Source organism: Eublepharis macularius, chromosome 7 (assembly GCF_028583425.1).
Source record: "Eublepharis macularius isolate TG4126 chromosome 7, MPM_Emac_v1.0, whole genome shotgun sequence".
NCBI classification, from domain to species: Eukaryota; Metazoa; Chordata; class Lepidosauria; order Squamata; family Eublepharidae; genus Eublepharis; species Eublepharis macularius.
This window is the reverse complement of record NC_072796.1, coordinates 32,736,928-32,751,590: the sequence shown is the minus strand read 5'-3', so window position 1 is coordinate 32,751,590 and position 14,663 is coordinate 32,736,928. Positions and strand designations below refer to the sequence as shown.

At 42.4% G+C, this 14,663-nt stretch overlaps 1 long non-coding RNA gene across 1 annotated transcript; it reads right to left on the bottom strand.

Annotated features, from left to right (window-relative positions):
- Positions 1–435: 435 nt before the first annotated feature.
- On the bottom strand, positions 436–14,315 carry LOC129333006 (uncharacterized). The gene is made up of 3 exons (XR_008597384.1): positions 14,192–14,315; positions 3,228–3,324; positions 436–969 (listed from the first exon to the last, which is right to left on the bottom strand). It is a non-coding gene; the product is annotated as an uncharacterized LOC129333006 (long non-coding RNA).
- Positions 14,316–14,663: the final 348 nt, after the last annotated feature.

Genomic DNA, 14,663 nt, shown 5'->3' with positions numbered 1-14,663 from the left:
TGAATTTTTATCAGTATTCTGTAGCTCCAAATTCCTGAGCTTGTTTCTGAAATGGAAACTTCCCCTGCTTCTTTTTTTAAAAAATTCAAGTTTTGTTCATAGCGCTGCCGTTAACCACAATTTTAAATTCTCTTCATTCATAGTTTCCCCTCTTCTATGCTACCAATTTATTCAGTTGTGTTGATGAAACATTGCAAAAGAATAATCCTGATGCCATGGTTCAAATTATTGTATCAAGATTGAGGGGACAGGTTTACACACTGTGCACTTGTAGTTGCACACTGACAAAAGACTGAGGGCCAAGCTACACATGACGAATGACACTTGAACGGCAAGTGGATTGAGTGGAGGGCAAGTGAACAGGGGGAAATACACTTGCTGTTCAAGTGTCATTCGTCATGTGTAGCTTGGCCCTCAGACACACAATAGTGATGCAACTGTATGATTCTTTGCATTGGGAATCTCTCTGTGTGATGTGTGCACCAATGGACATTTGTGTATAAATGAAACTACACAGAAAACAATTCTGAGGCAATCATACATGATTCCTTCATATCAAGATTGCTTTTTTGCAGTGTTTAATCAAAATGCATTCATCCTTTGGTATCATGGGGGGCAGGGAAGAAGCAAATAGATGGCAGAAATTGAAAGATAATGCAAATTGCACATGCTGTCTTTCTCCAATTAATCTTAGCAGTTATCCATAACTCAAGAATTGGGTGCAGTGCAGAATGGACCCATAGATCAGTAACAGAATGAAACTGAGAAAAAAGCTGCTCATCCTGAGCTTAAAAGGGACTGTATCTATTTCAGTAGCTTTGAATGTCACTTCTTGTTCCTCATCTTTATCGTGGCTGATCTTTTGCTTCGATGGGGATGTTTTTCTGGGCTGACACTTGCCATTCTTTGGAATTTGGAAAGGCATTTTTTCACCTTCATTTACAGCTTTTCATTCTGTTCTTTTCTCAGCTAAGGGAGGGACAGAACAAAAAGGTGAAAAATATTTTCTTTTAATAAATCAAGTCTTCCAGTTTTCTCCTCCGCGAGCACAATGTACTAAGAAACTCAGAGTGATTTGAAATCATATAACCTCTCACATTCACATAGCCATCTCCTTCTTTATATTCCATCCATCAATACTATTGGCAGTGATGGGGCCGAATAAAATTTTCCCCATTTCTTTTTATCCTGAAGCTGCTTCACAGAATCATTTATCTTTAGGCCTTTTCATCGGGTATAATTCTTCCGTGTATCTATTCACTTCATTTTCTGGTTATCTGTGCTCTGTATTCAGTGGTACAATATACTTTCAGAATTCATTTATGACACACATCTTAACCACAACAGTTGCTTATTGTTTATATCCTTTTTGTACAATGCCATTTCTTGTACTGTTATGTTTGCAGCCTTGAGATAGGAAATGAATCAACCCAAATCTTATAGCTAAATCTGTGAGCTAGTTTTGGAAATTCACGTTGGTCCCCCTGTTCCTTGCTTGTTCATTTGCCAACCTTGTCCTGCACAGATGGGAAAATTAAATCCTGGGGTAAAGGGAACACACATATGAAACCGTTTTATACTGAATCAAATTGCTGGTCCGTCAAGGTCAGTATTGTCTACTCTGAAGGGCAGCAGCTCTCCAGAGTGTCAGGAAAAGTCTTTCACATCACCAGTGCCTGGTCCTTTTAACCTGAAATGCTGGGGATTGAACCTGGGATCTTTTATATGCCAAACACATGCTGAACCGCAGCCTCTCCCCAGGCCTGTGTCACTTCCCACCCATGTCATTACCACAACTTCTGTCCCAACTTTGTAATCTTGCTGGGCCTTCCTGATATGTAGGCACTACGGCTGCTGAGGCAAGGAAGCAGTTGCAGCCCCTGTTCTCTCTTCAGAGTGGAAATACATGAGACAAATTAAACATGAAGAGCACTTGATTAGTCCCGCAATCTTCTCTGGGAATGGTAGTCTTACCACCCCTCCCCTCTCTAAGCAACTGGAGGAAAACCAAGTGAAGCAGATTTTCTTGCAAAGAACAGCCACTTGACTGAGAGATTCTTTTTCAAAGAGATTCTCTTTCAAAAATCCATTTGGCTGGTTTTCCTTCAGGAGCTTAGAGTCAGGGCGGGGATGTAACAGGACCCTGCTGAGAGAAGAAGAATGGGAGAGACTGGGTTTCCCTCACATTCACAAAACACCTCCGGTTTTTTCCTGCCTCTTGTTACATCATTCCCAATCTCCCACCCCCACCTTGAGCTCCCAGAGGATTTTTGAAAGAGACAAAGAGAGAAAGAGTGTGTGTGAGAGAGAAAGTCCCTCTTCACATTGAGCAGCTGGATTTTTTTTAACTACCATTCCCAGGGATCCTTGCGGGATCTGACACACACCTGTGTGTCTTGTTTATTTAGACCCTCAGAGTCGCTGCTTCCCCCTCAGAAGACAGCAGGCTAAATGTTTGTGTATGGGCATCCACTATTATTTATTATTATTTATTAATTATATTTTAACCCACCCTCCCCACAAGCGGGCTCAGGGCGAGGTACAACATTGGTTAAAATACAACATAACATCCATAATCACAGCATAAAAACAGCAATAAAACAATCCCAAGATGGGCAATCCTGTACCCCTGCCCATCAGCATACAAAAAAGAGGGTAGTAGCAGACAGATAGAATATTGTGCCCCTTTACAAGACAGCCAACAGTGGACCCTCCACAACCCCTCATAGAGGGAGACAGGTGGAAGGCTCAGCAACGACAGACTAAAATTAGCCTCGACCATATGCCTGACCATATGCCTGCAACTGTGCTGTGCTCCTTGATAGGAAGCAGAAATGGTGGTAATCTGTATGATGAAGATTCTGGACCACCATTGGTATTCCTCCACTGTACTGGCCACACACTGACCTACAGGGAATTTCCTGATCAATTAAAGGGTCAAGCCATGCCTGTCTGCTTCATTTCCTGCCTTTTAAAATGTGCTTATATGATACCATTGCTAGCCATGGCTGTTCCCCACGCATAGTACTACATAGTTCTCCAATGGAACTGATCTCTGTAGTCTAGAGATCAGTTGTAATTCCAGGAGATCTCCAGGACTCACCTGGAGGTTAGCAACATTTCCTGAGTGGGAGACTGGTGGGGGCATTGCTGCAATGTCAGGGTGAACCTATTGTCTAATGTTCAAATGCAAGGCACATATTCCCTATGGCGGTTTATAAACTCACCAGCTATGCTTGTAACCGTGCATCCAAGGATACAACAATATGCAGCCAAAGAAGGATCATTTGTTCTTGTCTGTACTGCCTTTTGCTTACAACTCCCCTAGAAGGAAAAAGCATGATCATGAATAAGGAAAGCTGGAGAGGTGAGACCCAAGCCATGCCTGATAGCCCAACCTGAAATAATTGAAGTACTGCATGATAAACTTGCCAACCTTCAGGCAATGGCTACAGATCTCCTGTAATTACAACTGATCTCCAGGCTATAAGAAATGGCAGCTTTGGGGGTGTGTGGATTTTATGGCATTATAACCTGCTGAGGTCCCACCCCAGTGCACGATCAGGGCCAGGCTGGGACGATGGGCAGTTTTGGAGATCAGCTGCTGCTGAAGCCAGAAGCTACAGTCTGAAGAACAACAGGCATAAGGACAGGTGTTTAGTATTTACACTAAATATGGCCAGTGTAAAGACCTTATATTATCTGCCAACTGCATAGGCAGATGTTTCACACTCCCTTTCCTCTATGCACCTAAGAGATCTCTGAGGACTAGGAACATACAGTCCCTTTTAGTCCACTGATCCTGATTCTATCTTCTGCTATAAGGTTCCTTGTTCAAGCCTTGAACTCTTGACAGACAGCTGAATTAATCTCAGTATGCTGACATTCCACACGATCGTCATTGCCATCTTCAATTAAACTTCTAAAAGTCACACACTAGTGAAGACTGGCACTTTGTCTCATCATTCTGAGCTGATACTATGGCTGGGATCCTCAGTTGCCTCTGCAAGTAGAAGGATACAGCTGTTTGCCCAAGGACAGCCATTTTTTGCCAATGCCTCCTCCTACTGCAGATACACACTATGTGTCACATGCTTATTGCAAGGGCCCACCAACCCCTGCTAGGTGACCTTGAGTCCCCATTGGGGAGAAGGGAGGGGTATATATAAGTAAACAGATTTTCCAGGTATTCTAACAGTACAATCCTATGTAATCACCAGCAACTCACTCAAGCTCATTTTTACATTATCCAACGAAAGTTCTGCTGTCTCAGACTTGCCATCAGTGCACCATTTGGCATCCACTCATGTAAATAAAGAATAAGCCAACCAATCAATCCACCATGATCTTTTATTATTATAACCACATTTATATCCAGCCTTTCTCCTCAATGGGGATCCAAAATGGCTTCCATCATTCTCCTCTCCTCCATTTCTTCCTCAGAACAACACTGAGGTAAGTTAGGTTGACAGTATGTGACTGACCCAAGAGCACCCAGTGAGCTTTCCACGGTGCAGTGAGGAATCGAACTTGGCTCGCCCAGATCTGAGTCTGTCACTCGAGCTGGTACATCACGCTGGCTATAAAATGTTGAGTTTTTTTTTTAAAGTCTTACCATTTGATGGTGAGGCTTAAATCTGGTGTGTGTGTTAAAGTTATTTCACACATACACATTTTTGCACAGCCTTATGGGAGCTGAAGTTTTCCTCCTGTGTCATTTAAGAACCTGACCCATCCATGACACTGAGAGCCAAGCTACAAGTGATGCCTGACACAGGTTGGACATTTGTCAGCTTCCCTCAAGTTTTGATGGGAAATGTAGGCATCCTGGTCTTGCAGCTGTAATGGAGAGCCAAGCTGTAAAACCAGGACGCCTACATTTCCCATCAAAACTTGTGGTAAGCTGACATGTGTCCAACCTGTGTAAGGCGTCACTTGTAGCTTGGCTCTTTGATTAACAAGCTCAAGAAAGGCAAAGCCCCAGGTCCTGATATGATACCTCCAGAGCTACTACAGGACAATGTAGACTGGTGGGCTCCCCTTCTGGCCTCATTATTCACTTACATCGATTCAACTGGGGCTATCCCGGAGATCTGGGGGGAAGCCATTATTATACCTATATTTAAAGCAGGTTGAAGAGATGATCCAGCCAACTACAGATCAATAAGCCTCCTGAGTATCTTGAGTAAATTATATGCAAGCCATCTCTTGGAGAAATTACAAAGTTGGCTTGTGCAGGAAAATCTATTAATTGACGAGCAGGCAGGTTTTAAGGAGGGGTGATCTACCATTGGACACAATTTGATACTGTCCCACTTGGTGGACAAATATGCGACCAATAATACAGTATTATTATATGCAGTCTTTATTGATTTAAAATCTGCCTTTGACTCCATTTCCAGAGATATTCTCTGGAAGAAGCTAAGTGCCACTACAATTGACATAAGACTCCTACTCCTTATACAGGCCTTATATACCAACACTGCTGTCAGGGTAAGATGTAACAAACAAGGACTCCTGACTGACCCTATTCCAACAACAAAAGGAGTAAAGCAAGGCTGTGTCCTGGCCCCTACCCTTTTTGCTATTTATATCAATGATTTGGTTAACAACCTTCGCTTAGTTGACACTCATCCTCCTTCCTTGGCGGATCGCCACATAGTGGCTTTACTTTTTGTAGACGACACGGTTCTGCTTTCTAGGACACCAGTAGGTTTGAGAAGAGCACTAAAGCAGTTTGGTACTTATTGTGATCTAAACCACCTAGAGATCAACTACCAAAAAACAAAAGTAATGGCTTTTGGCCCCAAACCCAAGCTAAGGGAGTGGAGCATAAAAGGCTATAAGTCACAACAAGTGTCAACTTACAAGTATTTAGGGGTTATGATTCAATCTACTGGAGCAAAAAAGGCCCATTGTGAATATGCTGCAAATTCTGGTCGCACGTCTGCTCAAGGAATCATTAGGTTCTTCCATACCAAAGCAGGGCAGTACATTCCCGTGGCTCTTAAATTATCTCTCTTGAAGACAGTGCCACAACTCATATATGGGACATTACTAGGCCCGGTACCCTCAAGTCTAGCTCCTTTGGAGAAAACTCAATCTAAGTTCTTAAGAGCTATATTTGGATTTCCATGTAGTGTCCCAAATGCAATTTTACGTTTGGAAACCGGACTGCTGAGAATAGAGGCCAGGGTAACTCTGGCTTCAATCAATATTTGGCTTAAGCTCAGCCATTGTCCATCGGATATTACTTCCCTAATCCTTAAAGATAGGTACTGTTCTGCCTGGCTCGGGACCACCCATCAGAAATTAACAATGCTGGGCTTCTCATTTGAATCCCTACAGATGATGGCCCTGGACCAGGCAAGGGCTGTGGTCAAGCAGCGTATACTGGACGTCGAAAGACAGAGGGATCTTGCGAGGGTCTCCAATTTCCTAGCCCCCCTGCAAACAAGATATGTGGTTTCTCCAGCCTCCTATCTATCAAGCCTGGAGATCCCGTCCCACCGTAGGGCTTTCTCATTAGCCCGACGTAATACATTCCCATCTGCAGTACTTGAAGGCCATTATAAGAAGGTCCCAATGGCTGAGCGAGTTTGTCCATGCAAGGCAGGGAAAGTAGAAACAATTGAGCACATTATGCTTGCTTGTAAATTCTACCACGAAATACGTATAAAACATATCCAACCTGCATTGAAGAAGCTTTCGAGCCTCCCTGACACTGAGCAAACGAATAAGCTCCTGTTAGGTGCCAATCCCCAGATCACGTTGGCTAGTGCCAGATTTTTAGCCGCGGCTTGTAGAATCCGCAGGGAATGTGCAAAGGAGTAACATCTGCCTTTATTTCTAACCCTGAAAGCCCACACTTTTGTACGTATATTGCCAAGTCTTTATATAATTATATATTTATATAATTATTTTTATAAAGTGGTGTATTTTGTGTATGATACTCACTTATGTTTTTTACAATTCTGTACTGGTTTTTAACTGTAAATAAACCTGACTGGACTGACTGGACTGTAGCTTGGCTCTAAGTGACTTCCTTCATGTGGAGAACACTTGAGTGTTCGTTCTCATTTGCTTACCTGGGAAGTGAAGTCCGAGTGTCCTTCCCCTCCCTGTTAGAATCGCTGGCTGAAGAGCCAGAGAAAGCTGGCAGCAGCAGCAGTTTTTGCAAAGTGTTCCTCCAGTCACAAGCCTGCTGGACAAGAGGGCTCCCAGCAATTGTTTAGGGGCAGGCAGCTGCTACTCTCTCCCAGGGCATCCTGCGGGCTGCCTGCTCCCAGGGAGCTGCTCTGGAGAAAGCCGCTACATTGGTGAAGCTCCAGCTGCAGTGACAGCAGAGGGATCTTCTGCTGCTGCTCTAACATGCCCTTCCCCTGCTCCTGAGCTCTCGGATAAAAACTGGACTGAGGGCATGTTAGAGCAGCAGCAGATCCTTCCGCTGTTGCTGGGGCTGGAGCATCATTCTCCAGAGCAGCTCCCCGGGAGCAAGCAGCCCATAGGACGCCCTGGGAGAAAGTAGCAGCTGCCCACCCCCAAACAATTGCTGGGAGCCCTCTTGTCTGTAACTGGAGGAATGATGTGCAAAAGCTGCTGCTGCTGGCTTTCTCTGGCTCTTCAGCCAGCAATTCTAACAGGGAGAGGAAGGACACTCAGGGCCAAGCTACACATGACGAATGACACTTGAACGGCAAGTGGATTGAGTGGAGGGCAAGTGAACAGGGAGAAATACACTTGCTGTTCAAGAGTCATTCGTCATGTGTAGCTTGGCCCTCAGACTTCACTTCCCAGGTAAACTTGCAAAAACAATCAAGTGTCTCCACATGAAGGAAGTCACTTGTAGCTTGGCTCTGAGAGAGCACAGATTTCACACACTGTGCAGATTTTAAAGAGGCTGCAGGGCAGAAGGAAATTAAGCTCACAGCTGCTGAAGTCATACAATGGCAAGGCAAAGGGATCTAAGGCTCACCTAACAAGTGGTTGCCGCTGCAAGCCTGTTATGTTCACCTACTAAACATGTCTACTATGAAGCTTGTGGAACCCCATAGCAGGAGGGGGAGTTGGGACAGATCTATTCCACACATGAGGTCTGCCCAGGCTCCTTAACGTCCAGGAAGAGTCAGTCATTCTTAACATCTTCTTAAATCCACATTATTTTTAAGTTGGTCATGACAAACTTGAACCATTAATTTCTCCTATGTAAATATTTGCATCCCCCCCAAACACTAAATTCATTCAAGTAATGCAACATACACATACAAAAACTAAAGAAGCTTTAGCAGCGGAATGTCCAAATGATCAAGCTTCAGCTAGACTGTACATAGTATTTGCTTCTTTTTAAGTCCCTGGGAAATAAATGAAAGCTTAGAACACAGAGAGGCTAAAGTGAGGGAAAGGTGCAGGAGAAAAATGCTCTGGAGGCAAGAGACTAAAGACAGTTTGTAGAGTGAGAAGTGCATTTAAATTCAGTAATTTGAAAACAAGCCCAGCAGGGGGCAATCTATGTTATCTTACATTTGATTAATTTTTGTTTGCTTTTTTTTTTTACTTCTGCCAATCCCGCCCCTGCTGTTCAAACCTGGCAGATAAATTTCCTCTGCTTTCCAGCAGCTTTCTTCAAATGCCCACCAAAACCAGGTCTCATGCCAGCCAAGAAATAAGCTATGGTATCAGAACAGAGAGAGAACATAAACCTAGCAGTGAGTGGATTCTACCGTGTATTTTGTCCTTGTACACCAGGTAGGTTCTGGGCATCTGTATTATATTTTCAATTGGAGAATCTCTAAAATTAATTCCAGAATTGAAGTATGTGCAGGTTAAGCCTTCTTCATCCCCAATGTGCACAAGCACAGAGCCATGAAGACTGAAAACCATGAAAAAAGGAACTGAGATGCAATGGCACCATCACAGAAGGATTTCTTTTTGCCCAGTGATGTAATCAAAGCACATCTGATGAAGAGAGCTGAGGAAGGGAAACAATTTGATGATGTTATAATTAACAAAATCAAGAATGAGGATTTGGCAGCTTTAAATGAGGATATTACACAACAAGAAATTTTGAGTGTTATAAAGAATTTAAAAAATGGGAAGTCACCAGGTTTAGACGGACTTACAGCAGAATTTTATAAAATGGTTGGGACATTAATAGCTCCGGAACTGCAGAGCCTGTTTAACAGGATACTGAGGGGAGGGAAAGCCCCAGATTCCTGGAGGAAAACTGAAATCATGACCATTTGGAAACAATTGAGGGACCCGGAGGATCCCAACTCTTACAGGCCTATTAGTCTGGCAAATCAGAACTATAAAATTTTTGCAAAAATATTAGCAAATAGACTTGAGAAAATACTTCCAAGTCTAGTAGGAGAGGACCAATATGGCTTTGTAAAGGGGAGATATATTGGTCACCCTATAAGGAACATGATTAATACTTTATATCATGGAAAAACTGAGGGAAGGTTTGCCCTTTTGAAACTGGATGTTTATAAGGCATTTGATACGTTAAATCATGGGTATTTATTTCAAGTACTAAATAAATATGGTTTTGAAGGCCCCTTTTTGAATGCATTAAAGGAAATTTATAGGGAAGGGAAAGCTATGATTAAAGTTAATGATGATCATACTAAGGAAGTACTGATACAGGGAGGAGTGAAACAGGGATGTCCTCTATCCCCAATGTTGTTTGTTTTAGCTATGGAGCCCTACGCTGATAGAATTAGGAACAGTATTAGAATTAAAGGGTACAGGGTAGGGAAGGAGGAAATTAAATTAAATTTATATGCAGACGACATATTATTAGTGTTAGGGAACCCTCTGGTAGCTCTGAGAGAATTAATGATAATTTTAGAGGATTTTAAAGCAGATTCAGGTTTAGGGATAAACATTAAGAAATCAGAAATAATGTTTAGAAAGATAGATTCGAAGGAACAAAAAGAAATAGCAAAATTAACAGGTATGAAATTAGGAATTAAGAGATTAAAATATTTGGGAATAATAATAACAAAGAATATTAAAAATTTGGTGGGGAAAAATTATAAAATAATATGGAGAAAGATACAAAGAAATTTAAACCACTGGAGTAAAAGATATTTAAATATTTTAGGAAAGATAAGGGCAATTAAAATGTTTATAATTCCTAAAATGTTATACCTATTTCAGGTACTACCAGAGTGGATCCCCAAAAAGCAATTAGTTACATGGAATCAAGAAATAAAAAATTGGGTGTTTGGGAAGAAAAAAGCTAGAATTTTGAGAAAGGTGATATACTCACCACAAGAAGATTTAGGATGGGGTATGCCACAATTGGAAACCTATTATGAAGCGTTCCAAATAAGGATGTTGATGGAAATTGATGGAAAAGGCTTGGATAAATGGGTGAGATGGGAGGACACTATAAATAGAGGAGCAGGCAAATTTGGAATATTTACACAGAAGGTGAAGAATGAAATTAAAAATACAATAGGCCCAAGACAAACAGCATTAAAAGTCTGGGGGAAATTGCAAACTAATTGGATGCCAAGATTTTCCAAATGGACTCCACTAGAATCCTTAAGTGAGGAATTTAAAAATGTTGAGAAAACATTCTGGAAGAAGTTAAAGGAAAAGGTTTTTTTCAGAGTGAAGGATTTATACAATACTCAGGGGATATTGATACCAGTACAAGAAGTATTAGGGAAAGTGGGAGAACAATATTGGCTAAGGATCATGGCTTTATATAATATTTTGAAATACAGAAGGCATTGTAGAATACTAAATAAGGAGGATACTCCGCTTGAAAAAATATATTGTATTAAAGAGGGTAATAAGAAGGGTATTGCAAGGAAGATATATAACTTAATGAATAAAGACAAAGATTATATGACTGGGATAATACAAACTAAGTGGGAAAGAGAGGTGAATTTGACAGTACAGGAGATAGATAGACTAATGAAAGGAATATTGGAAATAAAAATAGAAAAATTTAGAGAACTGGAGATGAAATTAATATTGAAATGGTATAGGACACCTTCCCAATTGTCCTATATGATTAAGGGAATGAATTCAAATTGTTGGCACTGCAAGAAGATAAAGGGATATTATGTTCATCTTTGGTGGGAATGTTCTAAAGTAACTGAATTTTGGCAAATGGTTCTGGAAAAGATGGAGGATTTATGTAAAGTTAAATTAGAATTGACAGGAAAGGTATTGTTTATGGGAGTTCTGGGGAATAATAAAGTAGATAACTCTAAACAGGAGTTGTTTAAAACAATGATCATTGCTGCACATGCAGTTATAGCTTATGGCTGGAAGGATGTGGCAAAGTGGACTATGGGTAGATGGAATCTGTATCTATACCAAATGATCCAATCAGACATTCTGGCCATATTAAAACAAGAAAAGACATGGGAGGATAATATATTAGAGATAAGGAAGAAATGGCTTGGGTGTATAAATTGGGTAAGGGAAGGGGGGGCCAACAAAGATACATTTGACAAAATCCAAAGGGTGTGCTTATGGTTGCAAGTATAAAGTATTATTTCCCAATTGGTCGCTTACGGGAGGGGGGGGAGGGTAACATAAAGGGGAAAAGGTTGTATTGATGTAGGATTATGTTAATGTAATGGAAGTGACTATGTATGGCTATGTAAACAAAGACATCAATACAATTTAAAAAAATGAAACAAAAATCTGATGAAGAGAGCTGTGGCTCTCGAAAGCTTATGGTACAATAAAGTTGGTTAGTCTTAAAGGTGCTACTGGACTCTTTACTATTTTGCAACTACAGATTAACATGGCTAACTCCTCTGAATCAAAGCACAGATATGCTCATGGGAAAAATATGCACACTGAAAACTGTAGCACTAGGGATGTGTGTTACAAAATTCCTGAACTATAAAAAATATGGGGAAAAACTGTTTTGGAAGTTACTATGTAATATTTCAGAATAGCAACTCTAATCCAGGCTGCTTGGGAATCACAAAAACCTCTTTCTGAAAAAAATCTGTTTTGCCCGTCAAGTTCTAGTGCTTACCAGCCATGCAGCATGAGATTGTTTCTCTTTGATTCTACTGATTTCCTGGACAATAGAACCTCTCCCTTCCAATCAGATCCTTGCAAGGAAGGAGCAAAGAGAACTCTCAGCCAACGCAAAGCTGCAGAGAGCTGTCATTCTCCTTCCTTCCTCCTTGTGGGATGAAGAGAGAATTTCCCCCCCTCTGAATGTCGAAAGTTTGGGCTTGTACAGGGGCCCATAGAATTTAAACCCTTTGTCCAATTTTCTTGAAACCTGGGAGTTCTTTGGTGGACAGGCAGAAGTTCCACTGCAACTTTTATGACATTTGGTCGAAAAACAACAATTCTAACCTCCTTGAAAATGTCCCCCATAGGGAATACTGAAAGTGCAATTATGATGGCAGAGGTGGACCTTGTTCAGGCGCCCGTAGAGTTTAAACCCTTTGTCCAATTACCATGAAACATGGGGATTCTTTGATGGACAGACAGAAGAAGCTCAGCTGCAATTTTGGTCATGTTTGGTTGAAAAACAACCGCTCCCCCTCCAGAAAATACTCTCCACGGGGAATGGCAGACTGATGGGGGGCATTCAGCAAAGGAAGCCTCCCTCATTTTGTGAAAGAAAGCAAATGGAAGGCAATGACAAGGAAGGATGACAAATGCAGGGTTTTCTGCAGGAAAAAAAACCCCATTATCAATCCCTGTAAAAGTAGGAAAATAAAATGAACGCAACAGTTTCTTATTAGGGCTAGTGGCTGGCTGGAGCTCTCTTGCTGGCTGCTGCTTAATGACAATTTTAGGAACCAGCAGAGAGAATTTAATGCTGCTGCTCAGAGAGGGACCTAATTAAGGTTTTGGTTAAATTGTCCCTTGTCCAATTTGCTTGAAACTTGGAGGTTCTTTAGTAGACAGGCAGAAGAAACTCTGTTTAATTTTGGTGTCATTTAGTTGAAAACCACTGACTCTAGCCCCTCCCCTCTCAAAAAAGTTCCTCATAGGGAATAATGGCAGACCTATGCTGGACAATTATTCTCTTCTCTAACAAGGAGGCAAACCGTTCCTTTCCCACAGACCGCCCCAACCTTAAAAAACTTCTCACTATAATATACTTCCTAATATTGACACGGACTCTGGAACCATGGCCTGCAACAAACCAAGATGCCGACTCTACCCCCACATTCATTCCAACAAGACAATTACTGGGCCTAACACCAGCTACACCATCTCTCAGGTGCATTCACTTGTTCATCTGCCAATGTTATATGTGCTATTAAGTGTCAGCAATGCCCTTCCACTCTCTATATTGGATAAACAGGCCAGTCCCTACAAAAAAGAATTAATGGACATAAATCTGATATTAAAAAAATTGTAACACAAAACAGTGGGGGGGGGGATTTTAATTTTCCAGGACATTCCATTGCTGACCAAAAAGTGGTTGTCATCAAACAAAGAAGCTTCAAATGCAGATTACTATGTGAGATTGTTGAACTTGAGTTCATTTGCAATTTCAAAACAACGTAACACTGGGGGCTGAATAGAGACATAGGATTCTTATTTCACGACATATGCTAATTTCTGCATCAATCAAGCTGCACTGTGCCTTTCCATTGACTCCCGTTCACCCCACTAGGATTCGCAGTCCCCCTCTGGAAGTGCTCCCAGCTGCTTCCACCTGCCACCTCTTACCTGGCCAGTGGAAGGGGGGATGTGTGGGAATGGGCTCAGGAGCTCTGGAGTATGCACTGTCATGCCAGGAATGAAGCCATTCCTCGTGCAACAACAAAGAGAGAGCCCCTGCATGGGGGTGTTTTCCTTAAAATCAACCTGATTTTAAGGAAAATACTCCCATGGGTGGCTTCCCTTTGCTGTCACACCAGGGATGATGTCATTCCCAGCATGACAATGAAAGCTCCAGAGCATGTGCATGCTTTGTGCGTGTGCACAGTGAGTAACCTCTGAGCATGCTCCCCCAAGTCACACCCTGTCCTCCTGTTTGGACCCCAGGGGAGCTGGCAACCCTACACACCACCCACCTCCTGTCTGGGATATAAAGGCTCAGGATTTCTCCACCCCTCCCTATATCTGAAGAAAGGAGCTTTGACTCTCAAAAGATTATACCTGAAAAATCTTCTGGGTCTTTAAGATGCTACCGGACTCAAATCCTGCTGTTCTACTGCAGACCAACACAGCTACCTACCTGATACTGTTCAAATTTACTAGGCAATGTCCTGGAGAAAGTGGCTACCAGCCAGTGCAAGCCTGGAACAGGGCCCAAAAGAGCTGCAAGTCAGGCTGTTTCTTCTCCTTCCTTCCTTTGTGACGGGGGCCCTATCCCCCCTCCCAGTTTGCAGCTCTGCAAGTAATAGGGTTGTCAGGTCCTTCACGTCTCCCTTGTTCCTGCTGGCATGGGCAGCACACGGGCAGCGGCAGTGGCAAAAGAGCTCTCTCTCGCGCAGGACACTGGCTCCTACCTCATTAGGGGCTGTCCTTGTTGTGCCCGCGCACGCGTGCACGCATGCTCCCAGTGTGCGTGATGACGTCACTTTTGACGTCATCATGCAGGGAGGAAGGGCAGACAGCGCGGGCAGCTCTCTCTGTCTCTCTCACTGCCGCTGCCGCCGCCACCGCCGCGCCCCTTGTTCCTGCTGGCATGGGCAGCACACGGGCAG